This window comes from Petromyzon marinus, unplaced genomic scaffold (genome assembly GCF_048934315.1).
Source record: "Petromyzon marinus isolate PM22_M1 ecotype Great Lakes invasive population unplaced genomic scaffold, UKy_Petmar_22M1.pri1.0 PM_Scaffold_7, whole genome shotgun sequence".
Taxonomy (NCBI): Eukaryota; Metazoa; Chordata; class Hyperoartia; order Petromyzontiformes; family Petromyzontidae; genus Petromyzon; species Petromyzon marinus.
In genome coordinates, this window is record NW_027423677.1 from 1,023,101 (window position 1) to 1,038,301 (window position 15,201).

At 43.5% G+C, this 15,201-nt stretch overlaps 1 long non-coding RNA gene across 1 annotated transcript in view; it reads right to left on the minus strand.

Annotated features, from left to right (window-relative positions):
- Positions 1-295: 295 nt before the first annotated feature.
- Positions 296-15,201, minus strand: part of LOC142923795 (uncharacterized) — a 51,335-nt gene continuing 36,429 nt past the window's right edge. The window contains exon 3 of the long non-coding RNA XR_012940838.1: positions 296-397. This is a non-coding gene — a long non-coding RNA (uncharacterized LOC142923795). The remainder of the gene's footprint in view (positions 398-15,201) is intronic.

Below are 15,201 nucleotides of genomic sequence, written 5' to 3' on the forward strand. Positions count from 1 at the left end.
TATATAGTGACGCTTATACACCTCACCTGGCTGTTTGTACTGGTTGGCAAGGTAAAAATTGTAAATTTAAGAAAATTGCGCCACTGTTTCAAACGCTGCGATGGGAAAACGAACCAGTAACTTCAGGATTGCAAGTTCAGAGTGCAAACCGCCCGTTACTTCAGGGTAGCGTTTCTCATAACCGCCACTGATTTTTTTGTATTGTTCACCTCTGCTTGCGAGCACACTGTACACTTAACTAACTCTGCAGATGTAAAACCCAGAGTGTGTGCCCACTCATGCACCTCTTACCTCTTGCTGACACCGCATGCATGATGCACGAGTACTGTCTGGGTTTTTTGGGCCGGGGAGAAGGGGAGCCCCATGGGGTGGACTCCGGAGGGTTGTAGCCTGGAATCTGTGACAGCGGACACACAAGATGGCACAAGCGTACAACAAAGATGAAGATCACCCAAATAAGCCTTAACAGACTGTGCTGCTGTTAGGCGGCGTGGCCCACGAGGAGGTGGGTGGCCAGCACTACGCACATGCAGCCACCTCTGTCTCCCCAGTGCTCATGTCTACACACTGCACCAGGTACTCATTTAAGACAGAGTTTACCTAGGATAGGGACAACACCGGTTGAGATAAGGCAGACTGTCTGCCTCAGCAGCTGTCCCCCTCTCTTTTTTTCTTCCTGATGACAAAAGCTTGTGTTGTGATCGAAACGTCGTAGTTTTTTGTTATTTTTGGTTATTTCATTTGAACCTATTTACGTGATGTTACCGAAAGACCCAAAGAATGTCTTCCTGCAGTTACAAAAGCTTTAAGTCAAGATTTATTATTACATTTGTTTACTGTGCAAAAACTCAAGACTTCTTCATGAGGGTCCTGCGAAGTTTTTGCTGTCAATGTGTAGTCCCAATTGAGTAATTTGCAGGTGATTTTTCAGTATTGGGATGTTTTGCCCAATGCCAGACTCGTTGTATTGGGTATTTTTTTTACTATGGGAGGAAACTCGAGAACACGGAGGAGACCCAGAAGAGGGGGAGAACATACAATCTTCACACACTCACACATTCACGCTAACTCACTCGCTCACACACTCACTCAAACACTTCATTGCACTTACACACTCTGACGAACAGGGGGAGAGAAGATGACAACTCCACGCCGAAACGCGCCCGAGTCGGGAATCAAACCCAACTTTCTTGCTGCAAGGCGCAAGGGTTACTTACCAATGTGCCACCATGCCGCCCATGGCGATTCGTAAACTACATCAGTACCAGTTTCCATGGACTGGGGGCAGCTGCCCCTGTGCAGCCACAGCCTTGCAAGCGGGCTTTACCCTGCCAAGTGGGTTTGTGATGTTATTAGGCAGCTTCCCCGATGGAATAATTTGCGAGTAAATTTCTCAAATTTGGGTAATTACACCACACAACACTTGGCCGACTCTCTTTTTCTAATCATGTACGTGTTCGCTCTGTGTCTACTGCGAAGTAGACCGCGGTATTAACCAGAGCGGCCACCGACTTCATTTCAGTGTTAAATATTACGGACGGTACATTATACACTAAATACAACTTTAAAAAATGACAATACTGCACGTATATACATAACTCCATTCAGAGTCTTCGAGATTGGATTGGTAAGTACGGTACAGTAAATAGGTTACATTTTACAGTAGGATATTTATTTCTGTGTGTTTGTATGTTTATTCACACCAATTTCATATAGTAAACTAATTTAAAAGACAACAAAACAATCACAACATTTAAAAACAATGCTATGCAAGAATGTGCAAAAAATTAGCTTTTTAAAATTATTATGTAGTGAATATCTGGCGTTGTTAAAAAATTTGGCGTCCCCTTCCCCCCCGTAGCCGCCGAATAATCGATGATCTACTATAGATACTCTATAGTTAGGGCATTTCTGAATCGTCCGGGCTTCCTTGTGCACCGCAGGCTGGGACGCGTCGTCGTCGGAGAGAGAAGCGATCGTGAGCGACTCTACTCCATCCGGGGTGGACAACCTCCCGAGCTTCTCGGAGCAGGTCGCGAGCGGTATGGCCTTCCTCGCTCACAAGAACGTGAGTCGCGAGAGGAGTGAATCAGCAGTGAGCCTCTCTCCTCGGTTAAAAGAGTGGTGGAACATAATGATGAAAATACGTGATGATTTTAACCTGTCTCTGTGTCTCTCTGTATGTATCTCCGTGCCTGTCTGTCTCTATCCCTACAGGGCCATGACCATCTTTAAGAACCTCCGGAAATTCACCTCTGTGTTTCAATTTGACCATGTGTGACTGCGCGTGTTTAACTGTCTTGATTTGAAGCCCTCGTCGAGGAGGCCGCTCTACGATCTTACATTTACATGCTAATTTCTCACATTAACATCACTAGCCCCGCCCACTTCTTTATGACCCTTAGGCTACACCTATTTCAAACCTTTTAAAACAGTCTGCCTCAGCAGCAGATCATGCTTTCCCACCTGATGAGGGACACTTGTGTTGCGCCCGAAACGTCGTGATTTGTTTTATTTTATACCTATGTTACTTTACCGAAAGAACCAAAGAGTATGTTTAACTGTATCTCTGTGACTGTGCGTGTTTAACTGTGTCTTTGTATGTGACTGTGTCTGTGGTGCACGTCTTTGTTGCCCTTAATATGTCTGTCTGGGTGGCGAGTGGTCGCTCAGTGGTTAGTTCACTGCACTACGAACCCAATGGCCAGAGTTCGATTCCCGCTCACGGCCAACACCAGTGACAATTATCTGAACCGGTCATGGGCCTCCTCAGATGGACTCAGTCTCAAATGAGTACCTGGTGCGGTGTATAAACATCTACACTGGGGAGACAAAGGCGGCCGGGCGTGGTGCTGGGCACCCACCCGGTCGTGTACCGTGGCCGACCTTCACAGAAGTTGCCCCAAGTTTGTTGAAGGCCACACAGGGAATTTTTTTCTTTTTTTTAGTGCATCCACCGCGACCTGGCTGCGAGGAATTTGCTGGTAACGCATGGACACATCGCCAAGATTTGCGACTTTGGGCTGGCACGGAACGTCCAGACTGACCCCAACTACGTGGTGGAGGGCAAAGTGAGTCCTTCACCTTACTTAGCATCATCAGCATCATTATCAGTATCGCCAATGTCATCACCATCATCGGAATGGAAGGCCCATCACTTTCATTGTACTCAATGTTTTTATTTTATTTTGCACAGCCCCTAAGAAAAAAAGAGCGGGGGTGCTGCCACACACGGTGGTGCAATGGCTCTCCCACCCTGGACTTGCAATCCAGAGGTCGGCAATTGGATTTAATCTCCCTGCTCTGCCGACAGTTCAAAATATGGGGCAATTTCACAAATCCCCTTCCTCCTCCCCACCCCATGTGGTACACGGGGTAACTGGCCCAGAATAAGAACCTGTGGTGGTGACCACCAGGCTAACTACACTAATTACAACATGACTAGCTACGACAGAACGGGACCACAGCTCGGGTCCCAGTCCATGTGTTGGAGACTCGGTAGAACGTAGACGTAGACAAAGGTTCTTCAGAATGAACAACAACGCCGGTCCCTCTGGGGGACCCAGCTTATATTCTCTGTGGCGTGGCTGGCTCCGCCCTTGGCCACGACCACCTTCAAGAATCATCGAGCAGCAGGATCTGGACCCCGACCACGTGACCACCCCTAGACCCCACTTGGGGCCCCTTTGTAGACTTAACCGGTCACGTGTCCTCTCGGGTCAACCAGAGTGCCATAGCATTTAGTAACCCGTTTCCTACGGCCGGCACTCCCACACCCTATCCTGTTGGGTTGGCACTGCACGCCAAGCGTGATGCCATCCAGCGGGATCAATCAGCGCTGACCGAGCCCCTCTAGGGCCGGTACTACACCCACACCAGAGTGGTATCCGCGATGTCAATACACCGCACGCCGTGCCTCTCTAGGGCCGGCACTACACAGTGACATCCCGTGATGTCACTACACATTTAACCCTTCAGGGTAGTGGAGGGCTAGATGACGCTAATTTGGCCAGATGAATATGTGGCCTGACGCAAAAAACGTATGACGAATCGCGATGCATCGGCCTGAACTGAATTTACTGAACGTATTGTTGTTGTGCTTGTGGCCATGCGGTCATGTCCATTAGGTGCCTCTGCCTGTAAAGTGGATGTCTTCAGAAAGCATGTTCCATGGGCTCTACAAGGTGCAGAGCGACGTGTGGTCATACGGTATGCTACTGTGAGAAATCTTATATTTTGCTGAGACAAACTTTCACTTGCCACAAACATTCGGGGCCCTGAGTACAGAAGATCCTCACAGCAGACAACGATTGTAGTCTTATCTTACACTATGATTATTAATTGCGTAAAGTTCAGATTTAAAGCTTTCGTGACTGCAGGGATTCATCTTCTTGGTTCTTTCGGTAAAGTAACGTAGAATGGATATAAAATAATAATAAAAAAACGTAATAAAAAATAAAATTTTCACGACGTTTCGGCCACAACACAAGTAGCCTTCTTCAGGTGAAGGAACAGAACTGTCGGGACGACAGCACTTCAATGACTGCTGCTAAGATTCGCAGTGTCGTTTAAACTAGGTGGGAGAGATAAAGCGCCTTGACAAAGGAGTTTACATATCAAACAGGATAATTTAGCATTGAAATAGCTGCGTTAAATAGCTATGTTAAAGTCAAAGTTTCCATCTCAACAGAGGCATTTAGTATATGGACGCTAAAGGACTGCAACAACCCAACTATCATACAATAAACCGATGTGAAAAAAAACTAAGTAGAAACTTCATCAATATAATAAATGTACTTAATATATTCTTCAATAAATTGAGCTATAAACATAAAGTAACTGGGTATACACTACACTATCTAATGAATACCATATAGTAAACTAATAAAAAAAACTAAAATACAAACTACATCAATGTCATCAATAAACTCTATATACTCTCCATCAGCTGAGCTACTAACAATAAGTCGTTATACATTACAATGCCATATGGCGAAAAAAATGGGTGGCGGTTTTTTCCTTCTTTCCAACGTTAGCACCACGGAGAGCGACGAGCCTTGTACAGACGGACGAGTCCATCCATGCTCAGGACGGAGCAGTGGGGAGAAACTGCCACGATGCGCTGCTCTGTCCTGTGTTGCGTTACAACCATGCCATAAACTAGACTACTATACATTGTAATGTTATACCTTCCAATCTAAACTACATTGTATAATATCGTATACACAGCCCAATGTAAGCTCGAACATTATGCAGTATATTGATATGTCTCCAACTAAACTTTTTCCTACATTACACAACTATACACCGTAATATACACTACCATAGACAAACCCACCCTTGAATTATACAATGCGTTACTTTAGACTACCCTATACTTTAGACTGTAAAATATTAGACTTGTAATATTACACTATGTATTATTCTACCAACCCTACTGTATACCACACAGCTGTATATTCACTATAAAATTACAATACTATATATTGCCTTATGAATTATGTTAAACATTACAATGTTATACTATTTATTATTATATAACATGCTATAAACCAGGGGTGTCCAAACTACGGCCCGCGGGCCAACTGCGGCCCGCCATCCATTTTTAATTGGCCCGTATCAAAGTTTAAAAATATAATGGACTATGGCCCACTGTATTGCATTTCTTAATTTAAGCACTAGATGGCGCTATTGTCTTGAACAAGGCAGCGTCTCCACAAAGCAAGCAATCGAAGAAAACATTTGCTCAGGGTCACCGGAAATGCCGGAAACGAAGAGACGCAAGATTGCAAGCGAGTGCAGAAAATTTCAGACTCGGTGGAAAAATGATTTTTTTTTCATAGAAACCAAGGGGAAGTGTGTTTGTTTGATTTGTAATGAGAGTGTTGCCGTGATGAAAGAGTACAATGTACGACGGCATTATGAAACGAAACATCAGACCTTCACGTCCTACACTGGCGCCGAGCGGAGAGAGAAGGTAAAGCAAATGGCAAGCTAGCCTGCTAACGCAGCAGCAGGGTTTTTTTTTCCGTGCTAACAAAGCTCAAGAAAATGCAACAATAGCCAGCAATGAAGTAACTCAACTCATTGCCCTACACGGGAAACCTTTCTCAGACGGTGACTTCATCAAACAGTGCCCCACTAAAGTCGTGGGAATGTGCCTGGAGAAATTGCAGGATTTTAACGATGTTAGTGTTGTCCAGAAATAAGGTTGTGCGGCGAATTGAAGACTTGTCGGCTAACTTAAAAGCAAGTGTCAGATAAAGCTTGTGCTTTCGATTTTTACTCGATTGCATGTGATGAGAGCACAGATGCCACGGACACTGCACGGCTGTTAATTTTTTTGCGGGGAGTTGATGAGAATTTTTGCATTATGGAGGAACTGCTTGATCTTCAGAGTCTAAAGGGGACAACAACTGGGAAGGACATGTTTGAAGCTGTGTCAGATTCAATTAACCAGGCTGGACTTAAATGGGACAAGCTGTGTGGAATTACAACGGATGGGGCTCCAGCAATGACAGGCGAGCGCAAAGGAATGGCTTCTATGGTGAGTGCCAAGGTGCAGGAGAGCGGAGGTGAGACTGTTAAAATGCACTGTATCATCTACCAAGAAGCCCTCTGTGCCAAGATAATCCAGCTTGGCGATGTGATGAACACAGTTGTGAAAAATGTCAAAAAAAATATGGCCCGAGGGCTTTACCACAGAGAATTGCAAGCGTTCCTCTCTGATGTCGATGCTGAATACGGGGACCTACTCTACCATTCTCAAGTGCGCTGGCTCAGTCGCGGCTCCGTGCTGCAGTGGTTTTATTCCCTGAGATCAAATATCGACAAGTTTTTAAAAGAAAAGGGCAGACCTCTCCATGAGATCAGTGACCCTTTATGGTTGGCAGGCCTGGCTTTTTTAGTTGATCTCACTGATCATCTCAACACCCTGAACAAGAGACTACAAGGCAAAGAGCAGCTGGTACCACAGCTGTATGTGCACATGAAAGCATTCCGTGCGAAGCTCCGTCTCTTCGAGTCACAACTGCGCAACTTCAATGTAGCGCACTTCCCCACGCTGACCGAAATCAATGCGCATTTCCAAATGCCAAGCTCTCTGCAAAAATGGGAGAATATGTGTCTGTGATCACATCTCTCATGACAGAATTCAGTCAGCGCTTCCAAGATTTTTCTGTCATTGAGAAGGAAATCACACTGTTTGCGGCTCCGTTTTCAATGGATGCAAAAGAAGTGGAGGAGAGTCTGCAATTAGAACTGATCGAAATTCAGTGTGATGATTCTCTGAAGAATCAGCATCAGCTTCTCTCCCTACCTGACTTCTACCGGAGTTTGGAAAAGGCCAAGTTTCCTCTGACGAGACGCCATGCAAAACGAATGATGAGTCTGTTCGGCTCAACATACATATGTGAGCAGACATTCTCTCTGTTAACGCTGAACAAAAGCAGGCTGAGAACCAGAACGACCGACAGCCATCTCCGTGACGTCCTTCGCATCTCAACCACCAAACTTACTCCTGACCTGCCAGCTATCCTTCAGACCAAAGCGCAGCATCACTGCTCCCACTGAGCGTAACATTATTCCCATTACAGGTGAGTTAAAAATATACACACCGTTTTCATTTGTTAATAAGCCCAATTACTTCATAAATTCAGTCAATTAAAGTTGATGACAATTTTTTTAACAAACGTTAGTTGATGTGTTAACAAGCCCAATAATTTATTTGTGTAATAAGCTTGAAATATCCACATCCCCTATTTGTCTTCTTGTCTCTCCCTTCATATGGACAATGAAGGGGGATCAGCACCCTAAGAACCAATCTGAGGCTGTCACTGAGAGAATTACCTGCCAACCTTTTTGTAAAAAATAAAATTAAAATCTACTAATGAAGAGCTATGATGGAGGATTTTTTTCTTCAAACATGTTCAATAATCAAACGTAATTTACCTGCATTTGATTGATTTTGACAATATTAGTGCATGAGAAGTGAGGCAGTATACCTCACGTCTAGTGAGTGGCCCAATCCTTCGTGTATTTTTCTGTATGTGGCCCTCGGGAAAAAAAGTTTGGACACCCCTGCTATAAACCATACCATTGACCGTCGTGTGAAAGGTATTAAGAGGCAGTGGCAGCGAATGGACTGTGATCTGAAAGTCACCATAAAATACAATCAATTAAGTACCAAAATGGTTTATAACGTCTTTCCAATGGTTACTAAGCCAGAATCCATCTTCTCGGTTGAAACTGTTTCTGTGTTTGTATATGTGGATGGCCTCATGAACGAATCTCTCATGGTAGCCGGATGGCTTGCAGAGAACGTCCGTCTTGGAGAAGTCAATGTCATGTGAGCCCACTGAATTATAACAGTGATCTGCCACGGCTGAGGTGCTCGTCCTACCGTGTTTCAAGTCTGCTTTATGTTCACGGATGCGGTCCCAGATATGTCGTTTGGTTTCTCCAATGTAACTGCTACCACAGAGGCAACTTAGTTTGTAGACGCCCGGGTACTGTATGTCTGGAACCACATCTTTTACAGACGGAACCAGATCACGGATTTTCTGTACTGTGTTGAATCGGACCGGGATCTTGTGTTTATTCAGGATTTTGGAGATCTTTTTTGTGACCCCCGCAATGTATGGTAAGGTGATGGTTTTGAATGGCTCCTCAAGAGGATCCTTCTTCATGGCTGGAGTGATGGCTTTGCGGATTGTGTAGTCGGAGTAACCATTAGCCTTGAGAGCTTGGTGTACGTGCTTAAGTTCACTGGCAATGTGTTCCTGGTCGGAAATGCATTGGGCTCTATGGTATAGAGTCTTGATGAGGGAGTTCTTCTGGCATGGATGGTGGTGGGAATCCGGTTTTAAGTAAGCATTCGTATGCGTAGCTTTCCTGTCGACAGAGTGGTTCATTGAACCATCAGGTCTCCTTTTAATTAGGACATCCAAAAAGGGTAGCTTGCCATCTTTTTCGACCTCCATGGTGAATCTGATGGCTGGGTGTATGGAATTGATGTGGTCGAGGAATTGGTTTGTGTTATGGTCGAAACGTCGTGAGAATTTTTATTGTTTTATATATATTTTATTATTTTGTTGTTTCCCTTCAACGTGACTTTACCGAAAGAACTAAGAATATGAATTACTGCAGTCACGAAAGCTTTAATCAAAATTTCATTGGAAAGACGTTATAAGCAATTTCAGTTCTTAATTGATTGTATTTTATGGTGACATTCAGACTGCAGTCCATTCGCTGGCACTGCCTCTTCACACGACGGTCAATGGTATGGTTTATAGCATGTTATATAATAATTGTATAACATTGTAATGTTTAACATAATTCATAAGGCAATATATAGTATCGTAATTGTATTGTGAATATACAGCAGTGTGGTATACAGTAGGGTTTGTAGAATAATACATAGTGTAATATTACAAGTCTAACATTTTACAGTCTAAAGTATAGGGTAGTGTAAAGTAACGCATTGTGTAATTCAAGGGTGGGTTTGTCTATGGTAGTGTATATTACGGTGTATAGTCGTGTAATGTAGGAAAAAGTTTAGTTGAAGACATATAAATATACTGCATAATGTTCGAGCTTACATTGGGCTGTGTATACGATATTATACAATGTAGTTTAGATTGGAAGGTATAACGTTACAATGTATAGTGGTCTAGTTTATGGCATGGTTGTAATGCAACACAGGACAGAGCAGCACATTGTGGCTGTTTCTCCCCCCTCCTCCGTTCCGAGCATGGATGGACTCGTCCGTCTGAACGAGGCTCGTCGCTCTCCGTGGTGCTAACGTTGGAAAGAAGGATAAAACCGCCACCCATTTTTTTGCCATATGGCTTTGTAATGTATAATGACTTATTGTTAGTAGCTCAGCTGATTGGAGAGTATATAGAGTTTATTGATAACATTGATGTAAATTTTGATTTAAAGCTTTCGTGACTGCAGTAATTCATATTCTTAGTTTTTTCGGTAAAGTCACGTTGAAGAGAAACAACAAAATAATAAAATATATATAAAACAAAAAAATTCTCACGACGTTTCGACCATAACTCAAACGGTCATCTTCAGGTGTGTTGGTTTGCATAAATTATTTTTTAAACGGCTCATTTATTTATTTATCCACATATACAAGCACAGAGACAATTTCAACCGAGAAGATGGATTCTATCTTAGCAATCATTGGAAAGATTTGATAAACCATTTCAGTTCTTAATTGATTGTTCACGCTTACAGTGGCTTTCAGACAGCATACATTATAAAAATATTCGTCTCCCCCCTCCTCTTTTCAGAATATAGATGAACTAGTCCTGGGTAAACTGCCAAATCGCTGCGCGTGGCGCTAACGTTTTTTATAAATAAATAAATGTGCCGTTTAAAAAATAATTTATGCAAACCAACACACCTGAAGATGACCGTTTGAGTAATGGTCGAAACGTCGTGAGAATTTTTTTTGTTTTGTTTTATATATATTTTATTATTTTGTTGTTTCTCTTCAACGTGACTTTACCGAAAAAACTAAGACTATAACATTGATGTAGTTTATATTTTAGTTTCATTAATTCGTTTACTATATGGTATTCATTATATAGTGTAGTGTATACCCAGTTACTGTATGTTTATAGCTCAACGTATTGAAGAACATATTGAGTACATTTATTATATTGATGTAGTTTATACTTCGTTTTTTTCACATCGGTTAATTGTATAATAGTTGGGTAGTTGCAGTCCTTTAGCGTCCATATACTAAATGCCTCTGTTGAGATGGAAACTTTGACTTTAACATAGCTATTTCCGTGACCAGTCACATGCTAATCCCTCACATTAACATCATGCTAATCTCCCAGTTACATGCTAATTTCTGACTTTAACACCCTGCTGATCCAACACTTTAACACAGCTATTTCAATGCTAAATTATCCTGTTTGATATGTAAACTCCTTTGTCAAGGCGCTTTACCTCTCACACCTAGCCTAAAAGGCGCTGCGAATCTTAGCAGCGTTCAATGAAGTGCTCTGCTGATTGGAGAGCATATAGAGTTTATTGATGACATTGATGTAGTTTATACTTAGTTTTTTTTCCACATCGGTTTATTGTATGATAGTTGGGTAGTTGCAGTCCTTTAGCGTCCATATACAAAATGCCTCTGTTGAGATGTAAACTTTGACTTTAACATAGCTATTTCCGTGACCAGTCACATGCTAATCCCTCACATTAACATCATGCTAATCTCCCAGTTACATGCTAATTTCTGAATTTAACACCCTGCTGATCCAATACTTTAACACAGCTATTTCAATGCTAAATTCTCCTGTTTGATATGTAAACTCCTTTGTCAAGGCGCTTTACCTCTCACACCTAGCCTAAAAGACGCTGCGAATCTTAGCAGCAGTTATTGAAGCGCTGTCGTCCCGACAGTTCTGTTCCTTCACCTGAAGAAGGCTACTTGTGTTGTGGCCGAAACGTCGTGAGAATTTTTTTATGTTTTATTTTTATTATTTTATTTCCATTCTACGTGACTTTACCGAAAGAACCAAGAAGTTGCATAAAGTTGCTGCATGTTTGGGCTCCAGATGCCGAAATTACCTTTTAAAAAACGGCTACCAGTCTCATCAGATATCAGAAGCTAAGCTTGCAACGCCCAGCCCCGATGGTAACCCGGGGATACAAATTAATATGGAGAAACAAATGTTCGCTTGTGACGACCAAGACTACGCCTGTCCTCCCAAGGACAGGCCTCACTGATTCCGAAGACTTTTATTTTCAGGAGGGTCCTGCCGAGTTTTTTGCAGTAGGGAGGCGATGTTGTGCTGTGCAGTGCCGGAGAGTAAGCTCATGCAGCCGGTCCACCCTGTCCTCTCTCCTCCCGTCGGGACGGGTCGGTCACAATAGCGTTCAGAAACACCCTCCAAGTCACAACACAGTTCAATTTCTCAATCCGGAGGTCAGCTCAAATCTGTACTGTGGGCGTTCCCTTGTACTCTACTGTGTACGTGGGGCTCTGGTTCCAATCCCCTGATCACCATTGCATTCACTTAAATAATAATACATTCTCCTGGCCACCCATAGAAAATAAGAGTGCACAATTATACGTGTGATTCATCACAGGCGAGCTCACACCGGCTACACTTACAGCTTAGGGCCTCGCATTAAGAGAGGGGGGGGGGGTCTCTAAATACGAAACAAGAAATGGACACGAGGTTTCGAGTTTTAACATAATTGTTTAAAAAATAAAGATCGGTGAGAAATAAAGACTCTCCAAAGCAGTTATTTTCATTCTGCTGACAAAAATATACAGGCATTCATAGAAGGGGCCTCTTAAACTTGACAATGGCATAGGGCCCCAGCAATGCCATCATCCGGCTCTGCTGCCGAGTGTCATCCCAGTGAAGTAATTTGCAGGTAACTTTAGCATTGGGATGCTTAGCCAATACCCAGTTACATTGTGATAGTGTGTTTTCTAGCTACGTGAGCAAACTGGATAACCCATACATCCGCAAAGTGCCAGTCGGATGATTAACCAAGGCCCTTCTTGTTGCGAGGGTCAAAGATCACCGCTGCAACACCCTGCCACCTGAAACGATAATAATTCGCTTATAATTATGATTTTTTTATTTTAGTGTGCACATTTACACGCGATAATCACATCTCATCTCAAGCATTTGAAAAGGGCACCCTCAGTGGCAACTGTTCTCTGTGTGACACACGGTTATTCAGCACCTAACCTGCAAGCAGGTCAAGTGCTGTTTGCTGCGAGCAATCCCAAATGAGTAATTCCCAGTGAAGTTTTTTTTACATGCCAATTTTCGCCTGTGATGCTGACACACGATGGCCATACTTTATTTTAAATAATGTCTTGGGATCGTTTTTATTTTTTTACATTAAATTTTAGTGGGTAAATCACGAGCCCGTTACAGTGCGCCACGGGACTGCACGTCATTCGTGTGGTGCATTCACAATGCAACCGGACCATTTATTAGGGGGGGCTGACGCGAAGGGGGGAGTGAGGCCCGCGGCCCCCCATAAACTGGGGGGGGGAGAGGGGGGCATTGTGACAGGCGTAGAGTTGTAGTTGTAATCTGCTCCACGTTTGTCTTGATAAAGGAGACCTGTGCAACCTGTGTGTGTGACATGCGTGCCGCTGGATGTGTGATGTGCGTGCTCCTTGGTTTGACGTGCGTGCTTCTCGGTGTGACGTGTGTGCCGCTCAGTGTGATGTGTGTGGGTGTAGGAGAGGCCCATTACCCTGGCGCATGACAGTCGATGACAAGTTCTACCGCTTTGTCTGCGATGGCTACTGCATCCAGCCACCCCCCTGCTGTCCACCGCAAGTGTAAGCCGCCCCCCCCATACCTCCCACGCCAGGTTTTATCCACTGCAAGACTGATGCGTTTCTATTGTCGATGCAGGTGGCTGACGGAGGAGAGTGCGAAGTGTTTGTTCTGGGAGATTCTTTGGTTTTAATTGTAGTGATTCAATTCATTGATTGAACAATTAGTTAAGGGTGAATTATGTGATATGTGTTATTGGCAGTGAGTTGTGCTGGCTGGTTCAGTGTCGTTGACATTGCCATCATGAACCCTCTTAGTCTGTTTTCTTGGTGACTATGGTCCCAGCTGCCTTGAGATCATTGACAAGGTCCTCCCGTGTAGTTCTGGGCTGATTCCTCACCGTTCTCATGATCATTGCAACTCCACGAGGTGAGATCTTGCATGGAGCCCCAGGCCGAGGGAGATTAACAGTTCTTTTGTGTTTCTTCCATTTGCGAATAATCACACCAACTGTCGTCACCTTCGCACCAAGCTGCTTGGCAATGGTCTTGTAGCCCATTCCAGCCTTGTGTAGGTCTACAATCTTGTCCCTGACATCCTTGGAGAGCTCTTTGGTCTTGGCCATGGTGGAGAGTTTGGAATCTGATTGATTGATTGCTTCTGTGGACAGGTGTTTTTTTATACAGGTAACAAGCTGAGATTAAGAGCACTCCCTTTAAGAGTGTGCTCAAAATCTCAGCTCATTACCTGTATAAAATACATCTGGGAGCCAGAAATCTTTCTTATTGAGAGGGGGTCGAATACTTACTTCCCTCATTAAAATGCAATTCAATTTATAACATTTTTGACATGTGTTTTTCTGGATTTTGTTGTTATTCTGTCCCTCACTGTTCAAATAAACGTACCATTAAAATTATAGACTGATGATTTATTTGTCAGTGGGCAAACGTACAAATCAGCAGGGGGTCAAATACTTTTTTCCCTCACTGTAGATCCCTGTCACACCCCACTGTAAACGGGAAATTGCTCTGACTCCCGGGCACGCAACTTTACCCGGGCCTGCCCACCATCGTGAAGGTCCTTAATCATTGTGAGCAGAGGGTAAGGAACTCTGAAAACACGAATAACAATCCAGAGCCCTGGCCTACTGATTGTATCATAGGCCTTGCCCAGGTCGGCGCTGCAACACTACACATGTAACGCATGGATTTGTTACACTGTTCAACTACACACACAGACACGTTTTAAATAAAACAAGTCCCTTATTTGCAAAAAATAATCAGAGTACCAGTCATCAAATAGGCAATTGACACTTGGTCCAAAGAATATGTGATACTGTAATAGAAATACATGAATAGCTAAATTCAGAATTTATGTTAATAAGGCATAACACAGTGCACAATATGACATTCATGAAAAGACAAAGTGCAGCATCCAACGTATAGAGGTGTCTTCACCATGAATATTATTCACAAGCTTGTGGTTTACAGTCACGTTTTTTTAAACTCATGTGATTCATGGTACGTGACCTTGCAGCACAGTTTTGAGCAATGCCTTTCCTTCTCCAAGAGGCACACATGTATCCTCTCTTTCCTCCAAGATTGTTTTAGCAACACACTTCAAGTCTTCTTTCTTTCACTTGCCATATGGATCGGCTCAATATAATTTGACAACTGCAAATCTTAAACTTTGCTTCAGAAATCTCCACTGTTTTTCCACTATACCGTCTCCACTGCTTAACCACTATACCTCTGAGTGGTTACTCAGCGTTTCAGCCAATCTCGTGCAAGGAACGACTTCTGTTGAGAGCAACCTCACATGCATGGGAGCACATGCTATCCAGCCAACATAAACATCAGGGTTGCCCCTGGCTCTCTGGCTCCTCTGGGCACTCTCTGGGCTCCGGGCACCCCGGCCCTCC